The following is a 13,537-nucleotide window of genomic DNA, read 5'->3' on the forward strand; positions in this document are numbered from 1 at the left end:
AGTTCTCAAGCAGCATTTTTCCTTCTTTGCTGTCTGTAAATTTTGATTACCAATGGAAATATGTTTTCCTGTTTGAGTACAGTGAAATTGATGTTTACTAACATTTATCAATTAAAAATCAAATTCTTCTAAGCCTGAATATAAACACGTCAGGAATTCCAAAAGTTAAGATCCCAACTGCAGCATTACTAGATGACACTGAACATGTATTTACTGTCATTTCTAGTTGTGTGTTAGGCTAATATTATGGTTTGATACATTGTATTTCTAGAACACCTTCTACAAGAGGATCTTGAGGTGTTTTATGAACCATGAACTGAACCTTACAACCTACCTGTAGGGTAGCTAATGGGACACAACCAACATATCTAGTCAATTTGAGTTAAAGTGAGTTGCAGGTTCCACACCTGCCTCTGACTCTCTAGCAATGTCCCTGGTTTTACAATTGCTTGCACGAACAGCAGAGGGAAAACTTACTGACTATATAGGGGAAGCAGTGAAACTAGTTATATATAAAATGGAATAATATAGCATAATTTCCTCCCAAACTCTTTCATTTACACTAGTGTTGGGTGTTACAACAATAGGTTAAAAAAATCAGACAAATGATTTTTTTTTACTTGAGTGCCTCATTTTACTGTTAATAATTTGCACTTATTTTCAGAGGATCTCAAAGCACTTAGTAAAAACTGAGTTAAACCTCATAATACTTTACTATCTCACAGGCATGTTATCAATCTGTAAAATTCTGTTAAAGAGGCACTCCACTGAGATGTGGGTACTCAGCTCCTCTGAATAAGTAGTCTTGTTCACGTGACTTCACAAGGATTTGTGCGCCTAATTTTAGGCACCCAGGATTGAAAATTGCGACCTTGATGACTTGACCAAGAGTCACAGACAAGACTACTACAGTCAGTACCAGAGCAGAGTACAAAACTCCTGACTCACAGTTCTATCCTCTAAACATTATACTAGCTTCTTCCTTATTGGAAGCCTCTTTTCAAATTACAATCAGGCCTGCTAAAAAGATTGTAAAATGTAAATCCATATACCCCCATCTAGCATGTACGAGGGGACTGAGTTAATGATGCTTTTGAAACTTTAACATTGCATTTCTTGATTTATTTTAATTTTAACTGACTAGCTGTAGAATTGCACTAATGTGTATATTTTTACATTTTATAACCTGCAGTCCTGCATCAAAATCACGGGGAGTTTTGCCTGAATAAGCTTCAAAAGTTGTATGTTCAGTGGAGCAGGTGTTTTCCCACATTTTTTTGAGGTTTCCATCTGCATTTTAGTGAACATTGAAAGGCGAGTCTTCTCTGGATACATTTGGCTTAAATTTAATCTAAATGAGAGAGTACTTCTAATTCATTATTAATGGGAGTTAAGGAAGAGCTGACATTTTAGAAGCAAGTAATTTTGTGACTCTGGCATAGCAATTTAGACCCATGAAGCTTTGTAATACTGTTGACTGACAGAGCAATAGAGGAAATTGAAGTCACACAAATCTGTCTCTAAAAAAAAAAAACCTTTTGTAATCCATGAATTTTTATTTTTTATATAAATACATAGAATTGTTACTGTTTAGTTTCTCTTACCATAATTTTATTAGTTCCCTCTTATCACAATTTGTCAGCTATAGTTTGAAGTACAGAAAATGCAGGGGCTATGACTATCCACCTGAAGAAAACTAGCTCTTCATAAGGGAGGAAAATTTGTGAATATGCAAACATTACGTCTACTGCAGTTATACAAATAATGATAAAACAACATTAAGGTTGAAAAGTCAAGCACCCTAAGTTAAGAAATACTAGAATTAAGGTTGTACAGACAACCTTAATTCAGCCCCACTGTGCATACATATTACAGTTGTCTTACCTAAAATCATGCAGCAAATCTGTGGCAGAGCAACGATCAGAGCCCAGTTCTCATGGGTCCCAGTACAGTGCCTCAAACACAAAAGAATATCTCTTCAATTCTCAAAATTCTGTGCCTCACTCATTGTCGATCCCTGCTCATTCGAATAAGGCTGGGGAGTTGCAGAACACATAATATATGATCACATAACAAAAGACTGCATCATACTATATATACACAAAGGGGCTGAATTAAGGTTACACAAGCAATGCCAATTCTGGCATTTCCTGGACTTCAAACTTTATTCCTTAAAGGTTCTTTTTATGTAATTTCCTAAGTGGTAGTGGTGTGTTTTGGGGTGCTTTTTTTAAAGAAGCAAATGGATTCCATCATGTTGGAACCCTATTCACCCCCAAAGGGATCATCTGCAGGGTTCTAGATTCAAAGCACAGATCTCTACCACTTTAAAAAGGAGCAACTGTTAGCAAGAGTATAGTATAATTCAGTATTCCAACTGCAAGAGGGGAATACAACACACAATTTGCAAGTGGCTTATATAATTTGCTAGATATCTGCGAAACTTTGGGAATGAGGATATCTGGTTTCTATTTCTAGCTCTGGAGTAGACTGTGACTGTAGACACAGCACAGATAAGCATGTAGATTGTTCTTTACACAGAAAGCGTTAAGTGTGACTGAATGAATAATACATGTCTCTCATACTAGATAGGGTTCTGTTCTCAACTCTGCCAGAAGCAACCATCTGAAACGTCTGTTACCCCAACTTTAGAATGGGAGGATTACTACTTAGCTGTTCCTTGATTTAGGAGTGTGAAACTTTAATGAAGACTATGAAGTACACATAATTAACACCATCAGTCAGCAGAAAGCATCCTCCTGCGCTCCCTTCCCAGCGGGCCTCCCCTGAGGTCAGAAGTGAGGGCATTGTTGCTACAGTGTCTATATCCTGTCGGAAACTCCAGCTCTGTGCCTGCCAAGCAGGAAGCTGAGTGGTCCTGAGACTATGATCAGTGCAGTTTACATGTAGGAATTCCCTAGAGCTAGAGAATGCTCAATGCAGAATGAACATAAAAACTTGGGCTGAGAATCTCTCCCACTGGACCAACTTCTGTTGGTGAAAAAGACATGCTTTTGAGCTACACAGAGCTATTCTTCACTATATATTTTGATAAAGAGTAAAAAGCACCTCCCTTCCCCCAAGCAACCCCCTGTCAAATGTCAAGTCCTGCTCCACTGCATGGAGATACAACCATTTATTTTATTGTGCTACAAATTTAGCATTAGAGAAAAAAATAGGTTGTTTTGCCAATCTTGTTCTCAGAAATGGCTAAGCCACTTTTGCTGTAACCTTCTTAAAAAAAAAATCAGTCTGAGGCAGAGATCTTGTATCAATTTTTTTTTTTTAATGTGAACAGTTAGTTTGGGAAAGATACAAAGCTACTGAAAATTGGGTCTTATGGGGGAAAATGTTAGACTAACTCCAGCTGTTGCTGTCAGTGCTCCCTATAACCAAGAAACTTCGTGGTGGGATAGAAAACAAAGTGAAGTTAGGCAAACCGCTTGCCCCTATGGTGAATGGAACTTCGGACCAATCACCCTTTACCGAACATAGAATACTGCAGCATTTACGGAAGGCATAATTGTATATTGGCTGTTCCCTGTTATCAGGGAATATTCATATAAATCAGTGTCCATAGGCCACTGGTGCTCCACAGACAGCATATTGTGGCTTGCAGAGAGCTATCTGGTTTTCTTATTCAAACCTACTAAATTACATTATAGATTATTACAAAATATTAAATATCTTCCTAATATGAATTTTCCATGTAAGCAATTGCTGTAGGTGCAACAGGAACTTATGTGGCTGAAGACAGGAGGGAAAGTCTGCACAGGCACCAATGGGAGGGGAGATGGTGCTGAATAATTGTCTGGGGAGAGGAGAGATTGGACCATGAGACTAACTGTCAAAAGTGTGGGCCACAGAATAAAAAGTCCCCATCCAAATGATAGTCCTTGCCCTATTACCTCAGATTATCCATCTTCCAGTGGCAAGGATACTTACATGTACACACATCATGTGAAATCGTCATGTGAACTGGCTAATATCTGACCAAATTCATCCCTGATGTAATTCAACTGAAGAAGCCTTATGCGAGGCTTGAATTTGTTCCATTGCCTATAGTTTTGTAATTCAGTTTGCATTTTGGTAAACTCTGCTGCTATTCATCATTGGCAAAGAAAACACTTAGAAATATTAATATCTGGATCACTCATTTCATTTACATTCTAATTTCTCTTAAAAAGTTCCAGGTGGTGCAGGGGAGGTTTGTTAGTTTCACAATTTCACAATTAGAGGACAACCCCCCCCTTAGCTGCTTAATGCTAATAATATTCTGTTGATACTCCCCCCAGCATTTCCGTGCATTGAGTTTCATCAGACCACACCAGATCTGAATCTGTATCATACCAGAATGGCCTTACCTCTGGGGCTGGGCTAGGACGGGTACCTGCGCAGAGAGTGAAAACTAAAAAGCACCAGGGGCATTACTGGTGAATAGCTATGAAGAATGGCAGACGGCACTGTATTCTCACTATCTCAGGATTTTGTTAACCAAAGCATGGATTGCGCTAGACAGTAAACAGAGTCTATACATCCCAAACAGTTTGTTTGTACCTCTTTATTAATAGTTGTGGCGGCATTAGGCTGCACTCTCCAGCCAGTACCTGCTCCCCCTTACACAGCTGCCAAACGTCGACAGGGAGAGCACAGATAATCACTACCTCATAAATATGGTCAGCATCCCCGGCCAGAGAGCTCTGGAGAAAAACCACACACAAGAAATACAGAAGTGAAACCCCAGCCCGGGCTGTAGCTGTAATCGGTGGTGCTTTGTCAGCATTTTGTTCTTCTCACTCGTTCTTCTCTCTTCTGCTTACCCTGAGCTCGCTGCAGGCTGGGGGAGGGAAGGGAAATGCCAGACTCAGCTGAAGTGAAAGTTAGCAACAGCTCCAGCGTTTGGGCTGCTAGCAACTCTGCTCCTGGGGAGACTTAGTTCGGCCTCAATGCGCAAAACCAGCTCACAGTCTTGGCCCCCCCAAGCCGGTGCAGCTCGGCTCGCCGGGGCGACTGATCCATTAGCCTCCCACAAGCCCTGGGGGCGGCAGCGTGACAGCAGCGACCCAGGCTGAGCTGGCCGGGAGGCCCGAGCGGAGCCCGCCCCCATCCCCGCAGCAAAGGCAGCTCTTACCTGGGGGCCGAGCGCCGGGACCAGCCTACAGCGACTCCATGACAAATGGGTTTGTCCCGTCAGCTGAGAGACGCGGAGCCAGAGCGCGGCGGAAATCCCGCCCCGGGCCCCCGCATAGGCTGAGAGGCCAGCCCAGGCGCCAGGAATTGCTCGCCCGGCTCGTCACTCACCGGCCGATCCGCCCCAGTTGGGCCGCACGTAGCCCGCCTACACGTGATGCTGGGGCCGGGCGAGGAGAGGGGGGAGTTGCAGGCTGAGGGCGGCTGCTGGGGCCGCGGGAGCGGGCAGAGGCCGCTGAGGAGACGAGCGAGATAGCGGAGGGAGGGAGGTTGGCGTGGGGAGGAGGCGGAGGGGGATGCAGGCGGGGGAAAGTGGAACGACCAACAGGGCCACCCAGGTGCGATCTGACGGCCGTTTGGTTCGTTGGCCTGATGGCAGTGACGTCACCTCGTGGGCCGGGACCCTCACCCACGTCGTGTCTGCCCAGCCCTCTCCTCTGCTTGGGACGGGGGCCGTGCCCGCCTGTGCGCGGGGCCCGGGCTCCCAGGGCCGTGGCTGGGCAGTTCCAGCCTTGTGAGTGGGCGGCCAGTGGAAATGCCTAGCACGCTGCGCACAACGCTCCGAGAGCGGGGTCCTTGCCCGCGCCGGGAGAGCACAGCGCGGGCACGGGCAGCATGGCTGGGAGGCCACGGGTTTGACCTCCCAACCTTGAAAGTGCCCCCCCCACCCCATTTAAAAGGACAACAGTAGAAAGGTTTCAGAGTAGCAGCCCTGTTAGTCTGTATTCGCAAAAAGAAAAGGAGAACTTGTGGCACCTTAGAGACTAACCAGTTTATTTGAACATGCATCGCAAGCTTATGCTCAAATAAATTGGTTAGTTTCTAAGGTGCCACAAGTACTCCTTTTCTTTTTGCGAACAGTAGAAAGAGTTGCCATAGATTAGGCTGAGCTCTTTTGATGTGGTCAGTTTCGGTTTGGGGTGGGTTCTCTTGTTTTCTCCAAATTTCATCTGTGCTGCTGCCTTTCAGTGAATTAGTGATGCTAGCTATCCCTACATATCCCTACCAATAACTTTCAGTTATTGCCGGCTCTAGGTTGTTCCTGACTAGATTTCAGATGTACCTACCACACAAGTTTCAGAGTAGCAGCTGTGTTAGTCTGTATTTGCAAAAAGAAAAGGAGTACTTGTGGCACCTTAGAGAATAACCAATTTATTTGGTCAGTCTCTAAGGTGCCACAAGTATTCCTTTTCTTTCTACCACACAAAGATTTTCTCTGAGAGAGACATTTCCTCTGAGGGAGAGAACTGTAGAAGAGGCCAGTAATATATAATCAGCCTTCTTACAAAAGAGGTGGTACCCTTGTAATAGAACACCTTTTTTAATTTGCAGATGCCTACACATTTTCAAATGGAGGTGTGGACCCCTTTGGAAATATTAGACCTAGGTTGCAGACCCTCAATGGTTCGTGGACCACAGATTGAAAACCATTGTTCTGTGGTAATAGCAACCTTTTGTGGACCCCTTAGTCATTGTCTGTGGACCCAGACCACAGTTTGAAAGCCCCTGGAATAAATTACCAAACATTTAGAATGAAAGGTACTAATGCTTGATAATGAGTTAGGTATAAGGTATGCTTTTAGAGGTGATTATGCATTATAAATATTTTGAGACAAATTCAGAGAGCGGTTGTAACCTACACACCCATGACAGCAGGAAAGGCAAATGTAAGATAAAATAGGACAAAGAGATTTACTTTACCCTACATTCTACTGCTAATTGCTATGTTAGGGATGACTCCTCTTTCTCCTGGTAAGGCTCCAGTGGCTTGTAAATTACTCCCACCATTCAATGTGTAATTTAGATCACTTCTGAATTTGTCCCTTTGTGTTTACCTCTTTTGCAACAAAGATTGACCTAAATAATACTTCCCAGCTAGCTTCTGACTCAATAGAATTCCATGTTATCCAGTTGTGCCCTTTGACTAAATTTGATGTTGCAAGAGAAATTCTGCAATTTCAGCCATCATCCTTCAACCTGAAGTCTGATGATCCTTATCTTACCCTGTATAACTCACTTTTCACTGAAAATCTGGGTTGTGGAGAGAAGAGCTTAGTGATCTAAGTATCATGGTTTGAATAGTGTACCTATATTCATTAGAACTATAGGCTTAAATCTTGTTAGACTCTGCTCCACCTTCATAGGTTAGAGGATGCACTTTACTCTTTTGTAGGTGAGTCAAGCAAGCTATCTGAGCAAACAAAGATGCTGTCTGTTTCATGTGGGTTTTAAGAGCCAAATTTTCAGAAACAAGAACAAAAACTATGGTTTCATGCACAGAGATTTGAAACAAGCATTTGCCATGATTGTGCAGGAAAACATGTTTGCACAGACAATTGGTCAGTTAGGTTTCTAAATGGTCAGTTGTGCATATGAATAAGTACCCCAAAACAGATTTTGCTCCGGATTCGGGACATAACACAGGATGAAAAAGAGAACACAGAATAGTTGGTAGAAAAGTATTTTTCTTTGTGTTTAGAGTAATGTAAGTTAAGGATTTTGATAGCAAATGTTACCTTAAAACAAAAAGCTTTTATTCAGGCAAAACACTCAGTGACTTCAGTGATATGTTTTTTGAGGTGCAAGACTGGACCTCGTATTTATTATGAAATTATTGAAGCATCAGCAATATCTGTTTTATTTCAGAACTGGCTGTAGCATAAATGATATTTATCTAACTATTCTTTATTGTTTCTTCTATGAATAATTATATAGTATTTAATGTATTTCTAAGGTGTTTATCACCATAGTGCTTGGGCATATTATCTGAGGATTCATTTATTCCCATAAAGGGATTTAAATGTATATTAGCCCTTTAACTTGTAGGTTTTACTAGAACAGCACCTGGTTGCTGAGAAGAAAGCGGATTCAGAGGAAGCATTCTGGGATTTGTAAAGAAACCCACACTGCTGACTAATTTTAGTGCTCTAGGCTGAAGTTCTATGGGTAGGGAGGATTGGAACTTGTATCTCCTCTGCTGCAGTGAGGGACCATGACTAACAAATAGTATTTCCCTCCCAGTCTTTCCGGGAAAGTAAGGGTACCAGGCTTGCTGGGAAATGTAGTCCCTCCTAGAGCCATGTTTGTAGTCCTGACAAAACCTGCTGGGGAGGATATATAATTAGCACCCTTCCCACAACCTAGAGGGAGACAGGTTTTGCTGATATACTTTTTTGGAGTGTGGAAGATTAGGCAAGTAAGCCTATTTTATGTCTTTATTTATTTTTAAGCCTATGTTTTGGCTGTGGAGAGGCATAAAAAACACAGGTAGAGGAATTTTTTAGTTTATATACTCCAAGGATGGCTGTACCTTTTTTCTGTTTTGGCCAGCCACAAGATTCCTGAGTGACTGCATAACTCTGCTAGGAAAGGGCCTGCAATAAATATTTTGTAGTGGTAGATTTTGTAGATTGCTAATGAAGTGAATTTCACACTCATGGGACCATAAGAAAGTCATACTCAGGGCTCCCACAAATTCCACATTCCATGTAGGTAGATAACATGCATTCCTTTTAGTTCACTGTTGCCATGTTTTTGTTGGATTTTTTTTTCTTTGAAACGTGTACGGTATAGTTCTTTGCACTTGTTTTAATAAACAAGCTGTCTTTTTGAAAGAATTGTGATTACAAGGTGTAGGGACAATAAATCGGTTGCTAGGTGGACACTTATCCAACTGTTGTTTTTCTCTTTTCTTCATGCCCATGTTTCTCTTTCCTCCCTGCTGTTTCTCTTTTCCCTTCCTTTCCCATCACTCCTTTTTGGCTTCTTCCACTCTTCCTTTTTCTGCTTTTTTTTTTTCGCTCCTCTTAATATACTTTCTTATTTCTTAACTGCCATGTCCCAAAAGCAGAGGAAAAATTTGAAAGGAAGGTGTAGACATAAAAATGCACAAATATGTAAAATTTATTTCTTTTAGGTAAATAACATGTTCTCTAGTATCAGCATTTCTTTTGTAAATAACTTGCAGTAATATGAAAGAGATCACAGCAGGTTTATGTGGGATGGAAGTAAAGATGTATATAAAATGTGGGACGGCCCTCATAAGACTCACTCCTACACTATTTTCTCAGGCAAAATACCCATTGAAGTCAGTCACCAGGTAGGGACTGATTTAGCAAGATATTCAATTAAGCACATGTCTGTCTTCAAGCATGTTGGTAATGCCACTGACTTCAGTGGGACTACTTGTGCTTAATTAGGCTGGGGCTTAATTAAGTACTTTGCTGAATTGGGACCATAATGAATATTTATCTATCATTGTCCATATGTGTATATATACAATTAAAGTTTCCCCTGAGTAGAGTAAGGAATATATAATTATAAGCAGGAAAACCAGGAAACTCCAAATTTTAGTACATATAATTTCCTGCAGTTAATTCAATCCAGGGATAAGTGGATTTGCCTTTCTGCAGCTACCCACCCTGAAGCAGGAATATGACAAGACCCACCAGACCCCTGAAAACCCATAAATGACCTGCCAAATCTTGGATGGCAAAGAAATTCCATGGATATCTTGGTAACTGCAAATCACAGGGGTACCTGCACAGAGAATTTGTGTTTCTTTATCAGGGGGTAGCCTTGTTAGTCTGTATCCACAAAAACTTGTTGCGTTTCTTTAGTCATCTCCATCACCCCTGGCAACACTGCTCCCTGTGGAACCTTGTTGCCATAGTCTTCCCACCAGCTGGTACTCCAACCAACTCTGAGGTAGTTTAGATGTTGGGTCCAAATTTCTACAGATCAGGTAGTTAAACACCTAAGTATTGTCATTTACACCCGCAATTAATTGTGGATGCAAAATGAGAGGCCAGGTTAAAAATATGTCCCTTTCAACAAAATACAGCAGAATTCTTAGAATTAAAATAGTCAGTTGCTGTGTTGTTTATAGTAGCTTTATGGGGAACAGCTTTTCCTAGAACCACCAGCTTTACTTTCTGTTGAGTCAGGAGACAGAAGGATAACTTTTGATTACACATTTTTCTAAATTTTCTTTCAAAATACAAAAAGCTGCACATCTCATTACAACGCAGAGATGATTTCTCTATGTGAGAAGCCTTTCAGGCTGAAAATAACAAAACCCTACAAAGAGTAAAAAATCTTGCAATAATAACTGCAAAGAATAGTAATCAATCAGCCAAACAAGCCATGTTAACTAGAACACCAGAAAAACATTTGGGGTGGAATCCATGAAGGGAGTTGTGTTGCAACACTGAGTGTCACAGTACTTCACATTTAGGTGCCTAAAACAATCATACAACAACACTGTAATACACAAGGTCGAGTTAGGTGTCTAGGTTCTGCCTTATACAATGAATGGGGAGAGAGAGTTGCCTTAAAATGTGATCAACAAAAGCCAACATGCTAAGCGCAGAGATGCTGATGACAGGGGTGTATGCTAACCCTTGCCTGTCTTTCAGAGATGGGCACCTAAGTCCGGGCTGCAGAGAGATGCCTATCTCTGCTTGCAATCCACAAATGGGAGCCTGACCCTGGAGAGTCAGACACCTTTGGTATGTAAGCTGCTTCTTGTGGGAATGACTTAGGCGCCTCACTCCACACAAAGCAAGACATAGGGGTTGCTACCGCCTTGCTTTGTATGGAGTGAGGCACCTAACCCACCCTATAACTTTTAGCCTAGTAGCTAGAGTATGTGCCTGGAATGTGGGAGACCCAGGTTCAGTTCCCCCTCTCTGTTAGGGGGAAAAAGAACTTATCAGGAGGATCTACCTCTCAGGAGAGTGCTCTGACACTGAGTTCTGAGATATTGTGATGTGAGGCTCCCTCAGGCTCTCCTGTTGAAGCTGTTCCACTCTGGATAAATAATGAGAGTGATTGGGAGAGTGGATGCCCCGGCCCAATCACTATTTAAGTATTTATCCACAGTGGAAGTGGAACAGTGACAACTGGGCGAGAGCGAGGAAATGACTCTGTGGTCCAGTGGCTGGGGCATCCACCTGGCAGTTGGAGACCCAGGGCTTGATCACCCTGCTCCAGTCATTTTTTCCACAGTGGAACACCTTCAACAGGAGAGATTAAAAGAAATCCACATCAGACTATCCCATAGTTCAGTGGTTAGAGCATTCTCCTGAGAAGTGAAAGACTCCAGTCTTCAAATCTTTTCTCCACGCTCTGGCAGAGAGGGAGGAATTGAACCTGGGTCTCCCACAGCCCAGGCAAATCCTCTCACTGCTGGGCTAAAAGCTACAGGGGCAGGGGTGCTAGCGCTGCCTCTCTCGCCCTCCCTGCTGAGTTTTGAACGGGACCTGATAGGTATGCTCAGAGGCCCTGCATGTGACTTAAGTGGCTTAATATCTGTCTTCACTCCAGTTCATGAGTCACTCTGGGATTTATGCAGGAGATATGTACCCAAGTGCCTAGAGCAAGGCAGCACTATGCATGCCCAAGTGTTTAAAACTCAGATGCCTAGGTCAGGTGCTAACTCTACACAGAGTTAGGCAGCCACCAAGTCGGAGTTTCATGGATTGCAGTGGTGGCTAACTTTGTGACTTTGTCCTTACCCATAACTATTTTACATTTGGGGACAATGTATACCTTCAAATCAGCGGCATTGCTACTATGGGTACGCGCATGGCCCCATAGTATGCCAACATTTTTATGGCTGACTTAGAACAACGCTTCTTCAGCTCTCGTCCCCTAACGCCCCTACTCTACTTGCGCTATATTGATGACATCTTCATCATCTGGACCCATGGAAAAGAAGCCCTTGAGGAATTCCACCATGATTTCAACAATTTCCATCCCACCATCAACCTCAGCCTGGGCCAGTCCACACAAGAGATCCACTTCCTGGACACTACAGTGCTAATAAACGATGGTCACATAAACACCACCCTATACCGGAAACTTACTAACCGCTATTCCTACCTCCATGCCTCCAGTTTTCACCCTGACCACGCCACACGATCCATTGTCTACAGCCAAGCTCTGCGATACAACTGCATTTGCTCCAACCCCTCAGACAGAGACAAACACCTACAAGATCTCTATCAAGCATTCTTACAACTACAATACCCACCTGCAGAAGTGAAGAAACAGATTGATAGAGCCAGAAGAGTTCCCAGAAGTCACCTACTACAGGATGGGCCCAACAAAGAAAATAACAGAACGCTACTAGCCGTCACCTTCAGCCCCCAACTAAAACCCCTCCAACGCATTATTAAGGATCTACAACCTATCCTGAAGGATGACCCAACACTCTCACAAATCTTGGGAGACAGGCCAGTCCTTGCCTACAGACAGGCCCCCAACCTGAAGCAAATGCTCACCAGCAACCACATACCACACAACAGAACCACTAACCAAGGACCCTATCCTTGCAACAAAGCCCGTTGCCAACTGTGCCCACATATCTATTCAGGGGTCACCATCACAGGGCCTAATAACATCAGCTACACTATCAGAGACTCGTTCACTTGCACATCCACCAATGTGATATATGCCATCATGTGCCAGCAATGCCCTTCTGCCATGTACATTGGTCAAACTGGACAGTCTCTATGTAAAAGAATAAATGGACACAAATCAGATGTCAAGAATTATAACATTCATAAACCAGTCGGCGAACACTTCAATCTCTCTGGTCATGCGATTACAGACATGAAAGTTGCAATATTACAACAAAAAAACTTCAAAACCAGACTCCAGCGAGAGACTGTTGAATTGGAATTCATTTGCAAATTGGATACAATTAACTTAGGCTTGAATAGAGACTGGGAGTGGCTAAGTCATTATGCAAGGTGACCTATTTCCCCTTGTTAAACCCTGGATTTGTGCTGGAAATGGCCCACCTTGATTATCATACACATTGTAAGGAGAGCGATCACTTTAGATAAGCTATTACCAGCAGGAGAGTGGGGTGGGGGGTGAGAAAACCGTTTGTAGTGGTAAACACCCATTTTTTCATGCTTTGTGTGTATAAAAGATCTTCTATACTTTCCACAGTATGCATCCGATGAAGTGAGCTGTAGCTCACGAAAGCTTATGCTCAAATAAATTGGTTAGTCTCTAAGGTGCCACAAGTACTCCTTTTCTTTATAAAAGGAAAGAGATTGTGCTACATTAGCAGTTTCTCTTGTAGCATATTGCAATACTGTATATTGCATTACAGAGGTAGAATGTTATCAGCAGTTATATGCGGGAGACAAAGTCAGGACTCCTGGTAGTACCACCAACTCACTGTGTAGCCCATGGTAAGTGACAGTCACTTCGTCTCTCTGTGCTTCAATTTACCTAGCTGTAAAATGAGCAGGGCCATTCTTACCCATACGCAAAGTATGCAGCTGCATAGGGCACCAAGAAATTTGGGGTACCAAATTGCTCCAGATTT

General features: G+C 42.7%; 1 protein-coding gene across 6 annotated transcripts in view; it reads right to left on the bottom strand.

Annotated features, from left to right (window-relative positions):
- RNF13 (ring finger protein 13) overlaps window positions 1-5,209 on the bottom strand; it is a 104,239-nt gene extending 99,030 nt beyond the window's left edge. For 2 of the 6 annotated variants that reach the window (XM_077825707.1, XM_077825702.1), the window contains exons 1-3: window positions 5,132-5,206; window positions 4,558-4,837; window positions 1,885-2,035 (exon numbers count right to left, since the gene is read on the bottom strand). The gene's annotated coding sequence lies outside the window, so the exon portion shown is untranslated. Of the gene's footprint in view, window positions 1-1,884; window positions 2,036-4,557; window positions 4,838-5,131 lie in introns of all 6 variants that reach the window. The other 4 variants (XM_077825703.1, XM_077825704.1, XM_077825706.1 and 1 more) reach the window with 4 other exon arrangements.
- Window positions 5,210-13,537: the final 8,328 nt, after the last annotated feature.

The sequence above is a fragment of the Eretmochelys imbricata genome, chromosome 9 (assembly GCF_965152235.1).
Source record: "Eretmochelys imbricata isolate rEreImb1 chromosome 9, rEreImb1.hap1, whole genome shotgun sequence".
Lineage (NCBI taxonomy): Eukaryota > Metazoa > Chordata > Testudines > Cheloniidae > Eretmochelys > Eretmochelys imbricata.